Source organism: Polypterus senegalus, chromosome 2 (genome assembly GCF_016835505.1).
Source record: "Polypterus senegalus isolate Bchr_013 chromosome 2, ASM1683550v1, whole genome shotgun sequence".
Lineage (NCBI taxonomy): Eukaryota > Metazoa > Chordata > Cladistia > Polypteriformes > Polypteridae > Polypterus > Polypterus senegalus.
Genome location: NC_053155.1, coordinates 292,359,066 through 292,375,552, shown reverse-complemented (window position 1 = coordinate 292,375,552; position 16,487 = coordinate 292,359,066).

The following is a 16,487-nucleotide window of genomic DNA, read 5'->3' as shown; positions in this document are numbered from 1 at the left end:
CAAAAGGACGAAGGTCCAAATCTTTAGAGTCCTGGTGCTTCCTGCCTTGCTATATGGTTGTGAGACATGGACGCTATCCAGTGACCTGAGATGGAGACTGGACTTCTTTGGTCCTGTGTCTCTCTGGAAAATCCTTGGGTATCATTGGTTTGACTTTGTGTCAAATGAGCGGTTACTCATGAAGTCCTGAATGAGGTACATTACCTGCATTGTGAGGGAGTGTCAAGTTACGGCACTATGGTCATGTGGCATATTTCCCAGAGGGTGATCCAGCTCATAGGATCCTCATTGTTGGGGACCTGAGTTGCTGGACCAGGTCAAGGGGTTGCCCACATAACTCCTGGCCGCGACAGATAGATGGTCATTTCCGGAAGGGTGGGACTGGACCACGTGTCTGCCTGGGGGATTGCCAACCGGGATCCCAAGTTGTTTTGTCATTAAGTGGGTGCGGCAACACACTGTACCAGTGCATGCTCCCCAACTTGACTTGACTTGGACACTTATTTGAAAACAGTAACCCTGAAATAACAAAATCTTGTTTTTTTGTAATGATTCAAAACAGTAAAGCTAGACATATTACTTGTAGAAATTTCCTGATGTAACCCTACCCATTAATCCAGGCTTGGAACCTGCACAAAGAAACACACTGGTCTGTGCACCCCCTGTGGCTGGGTTGTTTCAAATTTATCCTAAGAGAGGTTATTTCAAATTATATATTTTTCTCTTTCACTAGCCACTCCAGATTCCCAGTACAACTTTCTGAAATGACAGAAGAGACACAAGCATGGCAGCAAGCCTTTGCACCATCAATTCAAATTTCCTAGTGTTTAAGTCATACGTGTACAGTAAGTTAAATGATCATTATAACAATACAAGTAAAAATTGCAGCCAAAGAAAGCAAAGAGTCTCTTAACTTATCTAGAAATGAATAGAAAAGGAAGGGATTGGCATTGTAAGCTTTTATGCGTACAGTGAATTAACATGTACTCAGCATTTATGTTTAATTAAAAACAACCTCTGCAGATTACAATAACTCAGTATTACTCTGGCATTATAAGTCATGGGCAGCATGGTGACATACTGGTAGCAATGGCAAACCTGCGTTGCAGTAAGGAGGACAAGGGTTCACATCCTAGGTCCACCGTGTGTGGAGTTTGCATGTTCTCCCTGTGTCTACATGGGTTTGCTCCCACTGCCTAAAGACAGTCAGGTTAGGTCAATTGGTGACTCTAGGCTGGCTCTGGTGTGTGTTTGCGGTGGACTAGCACCATGTCCAGGGTTTGTTCCTTCCTTGTACCCTATGCTAACTGGGATAGACGATAGCAACCCCCATGACCCTTGTCTGGATTAAGCAGGTTGGAAAAACAATGATGAAATTATAAGTCAATGGCAAAACAGGACAATGACAGTCACATTCAACACAACTACAGCCACGCATTTTCGCTTCAGACTTCAATAGAGATTTTATCTCTCCATTGTTTACTTCTTTCTAAAAGTATGAAGTACACTTAGCAATTGATCCTCTGCCTCTAACAATAGTACATCAGCTAATGAAATTTTACACCACTGGAGTTAAAATCTGCTGTCTGCGTAGAATTATAGATAGATAGATAGATAGATAGATAGATAGATAGATAGATAGATAGATAGATAGATAGATAGATAGAACTTTATTTGTTCCCAGGGTTAAATTTAGCTTTTTACAGCAGCTCAATAAATAAATAGATAAATAAATAGTATTACATTATAACAAAACAATAACCCCTCTCTAAAATGCACCAGGATGACAAAAAAGAAAGCAAACTTAAAAGAAAGAAAAATATCTAACTTTAGTTAAAGATGAAAATAGCATTCTCAGTCAGAGTACCGTTAGCATTTCTTCACACAATTCAGCTGAATAATTCAATGACTGAAAGTCCTCCGTGCTGGAGTGTCAGAGAGGTGATGTGCAGCTTTGTTCATTGGCATTCAGGTTTGTTTTTATTCTTTCCTTTCCTATGACCATCCAGGAGGTCCAAACTTCATCCATAAATGATCCTGCCTTTTTAATTGTCTTGTTAATTCGATGAGCGTCTGTCTCACACTGGCCATTACAAAGTTGTTGAAGATGTGAAAGATGTCACTTCCCATACCAGTCCAACCTGTCATTAATGTGGACCCCAAGTACTTGTAGGTGTGGACCACCTCTACATCCAATCCTTGAATAGTGACTGGACATTGAGACTCTTTGGTGTGGTGAAAGTCTGCTCCTTGTGGTGCACCAGTGTTGCTCACATCCATATCAGACACACAGTCCTTGAGTGTAACAAACTGTGGTCTACACAACTGACAGTCCATTATCCAGGACACCAAAGGCTCATCCACCCGCATATTTCTGAGTTTACCCCTTAACAGAGATGGCTGAGTTGTGTTGAAACCACTGGAGAAATCAAAAAACAGAATCCTCACCGTGCTTTTCCAGGTGAGAATAAGCCTTATGGAGCAGAAGAATAATTTGTATGATAGACATTGATTATCACTGTTAGTCCTGAATATAATTTATTGTCACACATATATAATATTTAATAAAATGGGCTATTTTACTCTTTAATAAAGTAAATAATGAAAAAGCTCTAACTTTCAAAACAATTATCTCCATGAATGTTATGACGTGTACAGTTGCTCACAACTGGAACAAAGACAAGTTAATTCAAGTCAGAGGAAATAACCGAATCAATTATCTTGTCACTTAGAATCTAATTTTAACCACTAGACCACCTGAACAAAGTGGGCAAGAGATTTTGTTGAGAATTACTGTATTTGAAACTCTGTGGCTGGAGACCATAATGGGTGGGAGTACATTTTTTTAATATATTGGACCCCATCATACTAATCATCATAACTCCACTGTTTATAATAATGTTTTTTGATACTTTCAGAATTTTAACTTTTTCAAGATCATTTCTACCTGACATGCATTTTCAGTTCCAAAGTCAACAATGCCATGGCCATTTTTGCTTGATGATGTTAATTAAAGTAGCTCAAAGACATGTAAATGTATGTGGACCTTCACTAAAGCAGAACGTGGAAGGTAACAATAAGCAATATTTTTTAAAAAAGACAGTACATTTTTAATTTGGCAGATAGATATAGAAATCCAGTTGCTATGAAATTGTTAAAATAGTTATTTTATTATTGCACATGGCATTTGAGTGCATAAAGCATAGTGCCAAATGAAAAGCAATTCTCACATAGCACTACCAATCTGTCAAGTCTTCAATTTGTTTCAGAAATTCTGATTTGAGAGTTTCTCTCTGTAGGATTTTCTCGACCATCCTTTTCCTAATTTGTTGACTGGTGCTGTGCCATGCAAGTCTTAGTTATGCCTACATAATCTGCTACTTTCCAGATGGTAAAAGTTTCCTGCAGGCAAACACTGATGAAAAGTCTCCCTTTTCTGTGAGCAGGAGTCTGCCGTTAATTGGCCTGAAATGTTTTTCCGATTCTTTCAAAGAGAGGGATACTTTAATGTTGATATAAATTGAGACCATCCAATCAATATACAGAGCCTGCCCAACCAGTGTGAGTGCCCACTGTGGTACTGTCACCAACTCCAGCCTGTTACTGGTTTTGAGAGGTAAGATTAAAAGAAGCATAACAGGCTTTAGGTGGCTGGACTGTTATATGACTGTAGCTGACTTTGTCCTGGGAATGTAAATACAAAAATTTTCAGTGTCTTCATTTTTCAAATTCAAAGCAAAAACACTTCACACTAAAAGAAGAGAAAAGGAGATAATACACACAAAGAAAGGAAAACCTCTTGTCTATGATATTTCTGCTTATGGCTTACATATCTTTGTTACATTTCTTTTGATTTCTATACATTATCGCAAAGCAGATCATAAACAGTTTGCCACATACGTGCTCTGAATGTTGTAGATTTTCAACAAAAGTAAGTAATGGCAATTAGGCCTTTTCAGACATGAGTCAGTGGTAAGACTGAGTTGAGGTGGAGTGGGAACAAGTTACATGGGATCCAGAGAGGAACAGGAGGACCACGAAAGTGAAGTCAGAGATGGTAGAAGTGTCACTCTTCAGTTCTGCAGATGGGGGAGAAGAGAAGGCATTAAGCAACCACACCAACCACAATTTCCAAACTTATTAGCAACTTTCTACTACTACTTTTGAATTTGTAGTAGTCTTTTCTTTTTGAAGAGTAAAGGCCATGGATGGAGTTTTAGGGGTGGCACCGGAGGCCTTGGCTCTTCCAATGGATGCACTGTGTTACTAAAATAAATCTCCAATGAAGAGTACTTTATCCTCAAAAGTGTTTTTAAGGCCACAACTACAGTAATACAGGTACCATAGGAATCTCTAACTTATGTATTACTTATCCTTAAAACAACAAAGGAACAATCGGTATGAATTCAGTTACAGATTAGTTTACCATTTCAAAATTAGCATGAGAGTGGCCACTTCAGTTTGTGTATTTTGTATAATGTTTTCCTCTTTTACATGTCAGATGGCTACCCGCACACATTGTCAATACTCATTATGAGCTACTGAAATGGCCACAGAGTTATTTGTACCCTGTGCTCAGAGCATATTCCTATAGGTGCTGCAAATAGTTGTGCCTCGAAAACAGTCTAAGAAGTGTGAAGCCTTCAAAAATAGCCAGTAGAGTAGATCTAAATTCCACCAGCTAGTACAGAGCAATGCAACAAAACACTTTATAAAAAGGAGATTTATTCACAAAACAATGAGGAAAAAAAATATGAAAATTGCTCAAAAGAGCAAAACAAGGGACAAAGGACTTATATAAAAGCAGTCCTAAGTAAATTCAGTCTCAATATGGCATCCAGAAATCATAAACCAAATACAGAACAGTTTAATATCATAAAGACTGTTAATCCAAAGAATAAGCAATAGGAAAAAAGAGATATTCAGCAAACACTAAACACATACAATGACACAGAAGGACTGCAATTCCCATGAGCCTTTATAGTGTTGGGAGAAGTCCCTCATTGGAGACTGACGGATGGCTTCACCTCTTGAGGAACTACCCACAAAACACAAAGGACATGAAATTAATTGATAAACACTTAGAAACTAAACAATTAAAAACGATGACAAAAATAAATTACAGTAATTAATAAAGAATATACTTAACGAAAATTATATACAATAATAATAAAAAAATAAATGAAAAAGTCACAACAACGGAATTTACACTTAAACTGTGTAGCCGGTGGTCGGAGCCCTTGCCCAGCCAGGACGACCTATACACTGAGAGGACCGGGGGAACAAGCATGGCCAGGGCGTTACCTCTCCCGGGACGCTAGATGGTAACCCCCCTGGGTTGCAGCGGTGCCTTGGACTCCCACTGGGCTTAATAGGAGTTGGAGTTTGGTGCAGCCCTGTTGGGTTTTCACAGGTGGCACCAGGGGGTGCTGTATTAGGAGCTGCTGAGTCCTTATGGGCAGTTCTTCCACCACACTCAGAAGTGCTGCCAGAAATAACGTCATCAAGCACCTAGAGCACATCCAGGTGCCTTATAAAAGCAGCCAGCAGCAACTACTTGGGGAGTCGGGAGGAGAAAGACTAAGTTTGAACCAGAGGCGTGGAAGAGAAGGAGAAGAAAGAGAAGACTAATGTGTTTTTACTGTGCTTGTGCTGGGACTGTGTTGTAAGCGTGTGAAATGGGGAAAGGCGTTTCCCACGAGGTAAAAAGAAAATAAAAACCAACGTGTGTGCCTTGAACTTGTGTCCCACACTTGTCTGTGTTGGGATCAGCTGGTGTTGCCAGCCTGGGTGGTCCACAGCTGGCATATACAGTACAGGCCAAAAGTTTGGACACACCTCCTCATTCAATGTGTTTTCTTTATTTTCATGACCATTTACATTGGTAGATTCTCACTGAAGGCATCAAAACTATGAATGAACACATGTGGAGTTATGTACTTAACAAAAAAAGGTGAAATAACTGAAAACATGTTTTATATTCTAGTTTCTTCAAAATAGCCACCCTTTGCTCTGATTACTGCTTTGCACACTCTTGGCATTCTCTCGATGAGCTTCAACAGGTAGTCACCTGAAATAAAACCATTGAATGAGGAGATGAGTCCAAACTTTTGGCCTGTACTGTATATATCACACTCTCTATTAAACACCACATACACCACTGTAATAAAAAATGTAACAAACAAAACTGGGTCTTCGATGAAGTAAACAAAAAATTAAAAATGCTAACCCAATCCCAGAATGCACCTGATTGTTTTGCCAGGCATACATTTTCTAAAATGGTTAACAAATAAAAAAGTATGGTATTTATTTTCCCACGAAGTAGACAAACCAACTGAAAAGGTTTTCTGTCATTTAAATATCATTAACAGTACTTTTTCCAAATTTACAAGTTTTAAGTTTGTTAATATCAGTGAGATTTACTGCATATTTCATCTTTATATTACAAACAATTTATAATATTGGAACTTGGGAAAGGTAGCACAACACTACAGTTGTGACTCCAAAAGAAATGCAGTTTTTATATGGTTTGTGTGCCACCCCTTAAGCCTAAATTCAAATTCCACCCAAGGTAAAAACTTATTTTTACACATGTTAATGTTATTTTTTTTTTTTGTTGTTGTTTATGTTACAACACATTTCTTTTAACTTGATTGCACCACAATTTTGTTTTTTGTTTTCAGTTATGCCTTTTTCTTTATAGCCAAGGCCATATTTTTTGCTTATATTTTTGACCTCCTGGTTTTCAGACCCCTTCCTATATTTTTGACTTAGATCCCTTCAGCCTATTTCATCTCCCAGTTAATAAAAACTCATCTGCTTTCATTGGACACTTTTCTTTTCCAGACGTTTCATAACTTAATCGAATTACTCTCAGACGTATGAGGTCTCATTATTGTCAAGTAAAAACTCTTTTCAATTCTGATTGTATTTTTTTTTAAGTTTGATTATCATACTTTTCCATTAGTATGATAAGTGCCAGGATAATCTATGCGTTTTGCAGAACACCTTCAGGGACCAAATAGTCTATCTCATAAGCGTAGGAGTGGGCAATGACAAAGTATATTGTGATACTGCAGCAAAAAGGTACAACCTGCCAGATAGCATTATGCCTGTTAGGCGGTGTGCTCTCCAGAGCTGGCGGTGTTCTGATGGAAAACCAACAAGATTTCTTCAGGGTAAGTCATGAAACACAAAAGACCGATAAGTGTCGGAACAACGAAGCCAAACAGCAAGGCAAAAATTGAGGTCAGAAGGACAAAACGAAAGTCAGGTACCCAAGAGATCAAATCTGAAAACAAGAAATACGATAGGTTTTTCCAAGAATTTTGTTATTCTCAACTTGGATAAAGGCACTGCAATCTATTTTACTTATTTTATATTATCTAATTTATCCATTTTAACCCACCACTACAACTGTCAAAAGGTGACATGCCCTTGAATCACAGGAAAGGTTACCCTGGCCACTGGAGCAAGCTGCAGTGTAATGAAGGCACACAATACAGCCGTTAGATGAAATAAAATTCATAAATATGACAGGTGGCATGTTACCTTGACTTGTACTAAAAGTGGATGTAAAATTTGATGACTGCTGTCTCTGATCTTGTTGCCTGAGGATTACACAATTAGGAATCACAGGGGATGGCAAATTACACAACACCATGATGACTTTCCAGAACAATTTCACATTTGCAAAGTATTACAAGTTTGCCCCTTTTTATGACAGCTTGACAGAGATAGTTATTTACGAATGCTTTTCCATTCTGGCAAGTAAAGCAACTGTCTCAGCACCTTTTGTTTTCATTCTGTCGTGGTATTTAAAACACAAGATATTGCTCAGAGGAGCCGCTCTTCTGCTTGCAAAGTAAAAACACGCACTTCCTCTGTTGACTTGCAACTGCATCACATGCATTCGACTTCTGAGTGAACGCTCTTTGGTTGTCAGCTCTTGCATACACATAGCCCACCCCATGACTTAAGATGTTTCATTTTGTTGGTGTGAGTTGCAGACTGGTTGGACTGAGTCATTGGGGATATCATACTAAACAGCTAGAAGTTATAGGAGTGTACCACTACTGCCAAAAACTCAATAGGATTATGTAAATGAAGTCTATAAATGAACATCGCTGAAAAAATCACGCATAGTGACAAGGCCTTCACGCAGCTAACAGTGGAATGGTGAGAAAGTACTCTGGCTTGGAGTAGGAAACTGTTATGCTCACCCAGGACTCTAGGAGGTCCTATGGTCTCAAATGAATGAAAATGGCAGCAGGGGAGCTGAAATATAGGCTTGGGTTTTTAAGGTATGTAGGAGTTACGGGGGTGCAGAGACAACAGCAGCTGCTAGAGGGAGCTCTAGCCTAGCATCTCAAATGCAAAAATAGGGCTGCCCTAGAATATCCCTGACATGCAGTAGAAAGCCTCCCTTAAACCAGGGCTTAACTGAGCACTTACTAATGACGTGAGCCAAGGACATTGTTCTATTGGTAGACATGTTAGAAACCAGGGATTAGAAGAAATGAGATGAAAGTCAGTGGCTTTACAACAGTATAAGACAGACCTGGTGGGCTTTTAGGATTTGTGATTTTGTCATTTGTGGTTGAGTAGGAAGAAATTTTGGGTCACCAGCTGGGTTGCCACATTTAAGGCCTTCATAACTTTAAGAAATAAAGCATGTATACAATAGTGCAGAATAACAAAAACAAAAGCAAATATAGCCATCCAGGCTCTGCGGTTACATCTTGATTTAGCGGCTCTGGCGCGGTGGAGCTCCATCTTGTGGTTGCCAGACTACCGAAACGAGACACCTCCTCTAGTAGGTGCCCAGGCTTTATGGGGTGTGGACTGATAGGAGTCCTCACTGGGTGTGTTCTCAGTGCTGTGAAGGAAGGAGATGATACCATTAGTGACAGCACCCCCTCTGTCCTGGAGTGGTGTTACATATCTCTGATAAGCCTGGAAGGCAATTAAATGAATATTTTTTCTGTTAAGCCTTAAATTATTATTTAATTCAATTTTTTCTTAATAATTTTATATTATATATATACTTTTTATAATATACATATAATTTATATATATATATATATATTGCCTGAGGTGAACTGCTCAATATTTGGAGTGCCAAATGGGTCGTCCCTTTTATTATGAGTTCAAAATAAATAAAGCTAATGACCGTCTTGATATGTTTGGCCAGGAAAGGCTGATAACAATAAGAGAATTAATGAAAGAAAAGGAGGAAAACAAGCTTTGTCAATGCATCAGAAGCTCCATCTCATAGATAGATAGATAGATAGATAGATAGATAGATAGATAGATAGATAGATAGTGTGACGGACAGCCGGGTCCCATGCCCGGCAGGGACGCCCCTGCTTCTTCTGTTCCGGGGGAGTCGCCATGGGCAGTCCAATACCTCCCGGACGCTTGGTGGCAGCCTCCCTGGCCGACGGTGATTCCCCAACCGCCCGCAGGGCTCCATGGGAGATGGAGTCCTCCACATCTTGGTTGGGGCCCGGCATGGCCGCTAGGGGGAGCTGCCTGCTTCCCACAGCCCGGCTGGACGAGCTTTCAGCCCCACCCGGAAGTTCAATTAGGACCAGGTGGTTAATCACCTGGAATGCTTCCGGGTGGGCTATAAAAGGCCCCAGCCACCACCACTCAGGGAGCCAGGGTTGGGAGGAGGAGGAGGACTAAGCTTGCGGAGGAGTGGTGAAAGAGAAGGTGGAGAAGTGAGTTTTGTGGCTTTGTGCTTTTGGGACTGTGTTTGGGCTGTGTGGCACGGGGAAGACGTGTCACACAGCTGAAGATAAATAATAAAACCTGAGTGTTTTGTACACGTTGCCTCTGCGTGGTCTGTGCCGGGTCGGGCGATATATAGAACCTTTTACAATAGATAGATAGATAGATACTTTATTAATTCCAAGGGGAAATTCACATATTCCAGCAGCAGCATACTGATAAAAAATGATATTAAATTAAAGAGTGATAAAAATGCAGGTATAACAGACAATAACTTTGTATAATGTTAACATTTAACCCCCACCGGGTGGAATTGAAGAGTCGCATAGTGTGGGGTTGTTTATCAGCCAAGTGACACTTTCTTCCGGACACCCTAGGTTCTTAGAGGCCATGCACTGGAAAAGGCAGAGTCAAGTTGCTGTAAGAGAGAAAGAAGAGTACTGTTAGTAAAAGCACCCTCTCACATTCTGAAGAGTTATTGCATAACTTGGTCGAGTTGAGGAGGAGATCCTCAGACATACATGTGTGAAAATATATATATATATATATATATATATATATATATATATATATATATACAGTATATATATATAGTTAGTGAAATATGGCCGGCAGGTGGAACCCTCCCTGCAGCATGGAGGTCCCACGAATGCCAGCAGGGAATTATGGAGCATTGAGCTTTCATACACAACAACCCTGCTGGATACCACAGGGGGCACTAGATGGAGCTGCAGGGAGGAGCCAAGAATATTTTCCCTACGCCCGGGAAGTACGTCTGAGTCACATGGACAAGAGGAATGACGTGCTTCCGGGGTGAAGAAAAGGACTTTTTATCTGACCCGGAAGTGATAAGGAATCATGGACTGAAAGATGGGAAACACTTCCGGGTCAGGGACTATAAAAGACTGTATGGAACATTAGAGCGTTGAGGTGAGCTGGGTGGAAGGGTGACAACGCGTCTGGGAGTGGAGGATTGGTTTATTATTGTGTATTTGGTAGTATTTAATGAGTATTGTGGAAAGAAGGGGGCTTTGTACACTGTGCATTATTAATAGTCAACATTTGAACTTTTACTTTGTGTTTGATGTCTTGGTCAAGGGTTCAAGGGAGCAATGTATAGTCACAAGAATGAGTCACAGATATCATGAAAGTTTGGGGCAGGCACCCGTATATTGTTCCACAGCTGCAAAACTGAGTTAATTGTTCACAGATTCGAGTCCAAAACAGAACTGATGTTATTGAGATAAGATGGCAGCTTTAAAGGCCCATAAGGGAAATAATGTTATTAGTGCCAGAACCGGAAGTGATGTCATCATTGTACCAGAACTGGAAGTGATGCCATCAGAACCAGAAGTCTTGTCTTCATTGACACTGGAACACTTTTTTTACATGCAGGATGTGTTGATTACTTGCCTGCACAATCATGAGCAGGGGGGAGATAAAAAAATGAATTGACACCACACCCAGGTTTGCTTCCTGTCTTACCAAATAGGTTCCAGTCTCTGTGAACATGAAATGGTTTAGGCAGCTTCAACGATGGATAGATTTAGGATTTGCACCAACTGTTGTCTAGAAAATAGATGACTTATTTCTGATTTGTCATTTAACACGTCATTATATCTTGTAAACCATGTAATCCAATTAGGATCATGAGTGTTCAGAAAAACCCAGGGTATCATGTCCACTTAAAGTTGGAAATAATTTTTACCTGTGCATCTTTGAAGACACAGGAGGAAAACTATATTACCTGTAAGAAAATCCAAGTTATGTGGAAGGATATTCAAATTCCACACCCACAACAAATGGGTACATGATTCAAATTCGGGATGCTTGATCCATAATGCAGCAGTGCCACTGTAGCACTCATGCCTTAAGGAGCATCAGGCTAAAGAATACCTGGCACACACTATCTTGACTAATGCCATCCTGCATCTGACCTTCATAAGACTGTGGAAGAGTCAATCTGCTGTATGGCCCAGGGTAGGTGTGTAGTCACATAGTGTAGAGCCAAACAAAAGAAGCTCAATACATGTCTCACAGTATTTCAAATTAAATTGAATCATTCGGTATTTCTCTTATAGTCACATTTCTCAATAATCCTTTATATGTTTTTGGGTCCAGATGAACAGACCTAGTGATCTTGTCACTTTGTCACTGGGAAGTATAGAGTGGGTGGACAAATGCACATTCAGTGTGTTGCATAATCAACGGCAGCCTTCCAGCAGTTCCAAGTGCTTCACAAAATTTCACAATTACATCACCCGCTGGGGCTGCAGCTGAAATGTTTTTCACACCTCTAGATCTCTGACGCTCTGCCTCTTTCTTCACACCCTGACCAACTAATCAAATTGCTTTGTATCAAAAAGGGAACAACTGTATCATGAACAAAATCTGCCTTTGAAACAATTTGCTTTGTCTCCATCCCCAGACTCAGAAAGCTCCCACTCTCATTTTAGATGCTAAATGTCAAAAAATATCAAGATCCACTTTTTTAAATAAAAACCTACAGGGCATATTCACATGGCTGAGCTTAACAACATGGCAGGCTCTTGTCATCTTACTACAGTGGGGCGTATGTAAGTTGCAGCATATTTGCTGTTGCCTTGAGAATATGACAAGCACAGACATCTGCAGTGTAAATTGGAAAATGCTGGCTAGCCAGTTACAAGGAAGATGTGATTTTGAAAATAAACAAGCTGGACAAACAGAAGCCATTGCGATCATATTCATCGGATGCTTTCCGCACCATGCATCTGTTGTTTACAGAACTGTCACAAAATAAACGAAACAACAATTTCAAAGACGGGCAAAGATTTTTTTGTTAGCTGCGTGCAGTTAACACCTGCTAAAGAGACTTTTTGAGTCCAATTGTATCGAGATGTTACATTAATCCAGTAGTCCAGTGTTTCTGAATCACTGAGTCGCAACCGGGGTGTCACTGGTGAGTCACAAGTTGCTATTTTTTAACTCTTTGAGGGCTGAATATTTTTTCCAAAAAACTCAGTTTTCTGGAAAGCACACAAAGCAATGGTCTCACACATAAGTCAAGATAAAACATCAGCTGCTATGTGATGTGGCTGCTGTTGGTGCATGTTCAGCATCTCTGGCGGCAGTGGCTGCGTGGGGGCACCTCTTGGTCAACAGGAATGCACGGTGGGCCAGCTGCCTGGCTGTCTTCACACAGCAGGTGCGTGTGCAGGTTGCAGTGTGGCGCAATATGGTTTGTACCTCTTCTCATCATAAGTGGTGGTCCTTCCAGGAAAACGCTGCTGTAGGTGCATCAGCTTCACGAAAGTGTTCAGCACCACGATCAGCTGGGGACCGATCGAGATGATGCTGGTACCTCACTTTCATTTTTGATATCCATCTCCAGATCACTTGCATCAAACTCTGAGTCCGACAGGTCAGAGTCCTATTCAACAAAATTACGTAAAACGTCCATGGAGTATTTTGCTTTGCACATTCGATTTGGTCTCTCGCTAGATGTCGATGCCATTTTAGAGGTTGTATACTATTCGCTACTCGTGCATGCATAGGGAATCGAGATTCAATCATCAAGGCTATGTAACTTTCCTTCTAGCAAAGAGAGTCAAACTAAAACATAAGGGTGAGTTTTGTTGCAGTTTATGGCCGATTATCGTCCTCTACTCCTGAATTTTGACAAAAGTCAACATCAGCCCAGAAAGAGTTAAAACAGTAGTAGGTCATTGTTGGTCATGCTGGAGGTCTGTGCTTAGACAATCACATTTGACTCCCCAACTCTGAAAATCATGCTTGATTCACCTAGGGGGACCCCACCCCTGATGATTACCCTAGATTCATAAAGGGGATAGCAAAGGCTCTGACGATTGACTGAAGGGGGGGCAAACTTCCCCTTCCTTGGTGGTTTTTGAGGATACATGGGAAAATGTGGATTGTGACATTAAAAGAGTTGAGAAATACTTTGGGATTATAGCGAGCACTAGGCACTATCCTGGTAACATTAGAGAAAAAGCAAGAATCTACCTGGGATACCAGTCCATTGCAGTGCAGCCCATTTGGTATCACCAGTTCACCTAACATAATGCAAGACAAAGGCCATGGAGACAGTGGCAAGATCCAGATTCAAAGTAAGGCAGCCACACATTTACATTTATTTCTGCTATACTCAGAATCTAACCATCCCAGTTTCTCTTTATTGGAATGCCATTGTTAGTTTCAGCCATATTAAATAGCAAATGGTTAGCTCAGGTATTCTCAGGTCCAGACATGATAACTTAAATTAGAGTTTCTTAAAATAAGGGTTCCCACTGTTATGTCATCATGTAGTGTTGTGAATCTCCATTGTTTTAGATTGTAATGGATGGCATGTGGTTTGCAAAGTGTGTTGCAGTGGGTCAGCATAAGTTGATTAAGCAATTGATGTTTCTTTGCTATGATGACTGGCAGCGGGACCTTCCCAATCCCAAGATTTGATGATCATCATGGAATGGGTCTTGAAGACATGAGGAAAGGCAAGATTGGATCACGTTTAAGAAACTGAGAAAGAAAAAGAATATTATTATAAGTATTTAACTCACAATACCAATGACTGTAGTTTGTATTAAGCAGCTGCAGAGAGCTATATGATTTTTACTTCTATATGATTTGTTCTTCATTTAGGTACAAAAAGAATTAAGCTTATGCACATAATTATTAGACTAACTTGCATTCCTTTATGAGAAAATGCTGACCTTTTGATACTAACAGAACCCTCTGTGATATTATAAATCAGTCATGACACTTATGTATTAAACAAGAATGTGCTAAGCTAACTGAACAAATGTAATCCTTGATATTTTATAAGCAATGTGCGTGCAAAGAAAAAAAAAGAAGTGAGCATTGTCTAAAACCGTTGAGTTGCATACACCCTATAACCCTTAGGACAAAACTTGCTATAACTGGTCTTATGTACGTGTAAGTTAGCAGAAGTGTATGTCTTAACATTGTGAAAATACTGACCAATTTGTATCTGTAAAAAACACTGTGTTTTCTCTGCATGTACAGATTCAGGATGTGGACAGGGGCTACAAGCAATCCATGTAAAGTTCACCTCAAGATGAACTGCTATGTTTTTTTATTATTCTTGTCAACGAACTTGAGTATTTAAGGAAGCCTCTCGGCTTCCTACCAGCAGGCTGACAGTTTGTAGTAGACTGGAACGTGGCAGTGTCTGCAGCCTGTCTCCTCTCACCAAGAATAAAGAAATTGATTTTTATTTAAATTGGTGTTTTTGTCTCACGTTGGTTTTCCGACTTCAGCGTCCACAAAACCCTGCCTGGGGATTTTAAAACAATCTCTATATTTTTGATTCATATTCAAAATGCCAGGGTCTTTCTATCCACAGCCTGGGGAAAGCTAACGATCAGCCCTGAATGATACCCCAGTCAATTGCAGGTCACATACTCTCATACTGTATGACCATATTCAGTTTTTCAACCATCCAGTCACCTTCTGATAACAAACTGTGAAGCTTTGGATACAATGTAAGAAAAAAACCTGCATGGGATGCCATGCATACTGACACTCTCTCTCATATGAAACCTAAGCAACATCAACTACGCTTCTTTTGAGATGTGGAAGGACATACGAGTATTAGAAATTATTCATTTTTTATCTTTCTTTTAACAAGCAGTTTAGTGGTGGTGGCTTCAAATCCTGTTACTGACACTGCGTGACCATGAGCAAGGCACTTGACCTGCCTGTGATTCAATCGGAAAACTAAAAGGAAATGTAACCAATTGTATCATTGTACCTTGGATAAACGTGTCAGCCAAATAAGTACATGTACATTGTGCATCAACTTTTATAATCCAGCCCTCATTTTTGAGGTTTTATTTTTTTTGCTATTCCAGCTTGTCTGATTTGCAAATTATTCTTTGGCAGTCTCAATCATGCTTTAGTTTTCCACATATGGCCACGATTTTGGGTGCCCATTTTTATGACAATGTTTGCTACTAACATGTCTTTGAAGATATTAAAACACAATTGAATAAAAGGTTTCACTTTGCAATCATTTCCAATCCAAGCTATGGATAAAAATAATAAAAAAAAATATTTAAAGGCTTTTGCTAAAGTCTTTGTGCTTCATTCTTTTGTGTTTCGACCTTCCACTTTTGTCCTTGACTTAGAATTTTGCTTTTCATCTTTGGTCTTGATGCACAGTTTTCTTTGATGTCTCAGTTTTCATCCATTTCTACTTACACGTCCATCTTCTGGTTACTCTAAATCCTGTCTCCCCAGAAAATAGAACAACAAAAAGTGAATGCAGAGGCCTGGAGCCATGAGGCAGTAGCGTTAACCACAGCTCTAAAATGCCTCCTGATCATCCTTCTATTTACTATTACTGTACTTGGCCGACACCTTTATCCAAGGTAAGATAACATTTGAGATACAATTGCTTATTCATTTTGTTTTTCTAATTGGAGCACAGGCAGGTAAAGTGACTCAATCATGGTGTAACAGTGTCAGTGGCAGGATTTCAAGCCATAACTTCAGGGTGCAAACCTTAACCACTATGTCACACTGCCTGCTTAATACGGAACAGGTCATAGGTAGCTGGAGCCTATCACTGCAACACTGGGCTCAAGGCAGGAAAAAACCAGGGATGAAGCACCGCTACATTGAAGAAAACAATCACATACTGTATATTGGGTCAGTGTAAAGAAAACTCACAGGAAGCAGATATCTCATTGGGTACTAATTTTAAATCATAATTCATCTACTGTACTTAT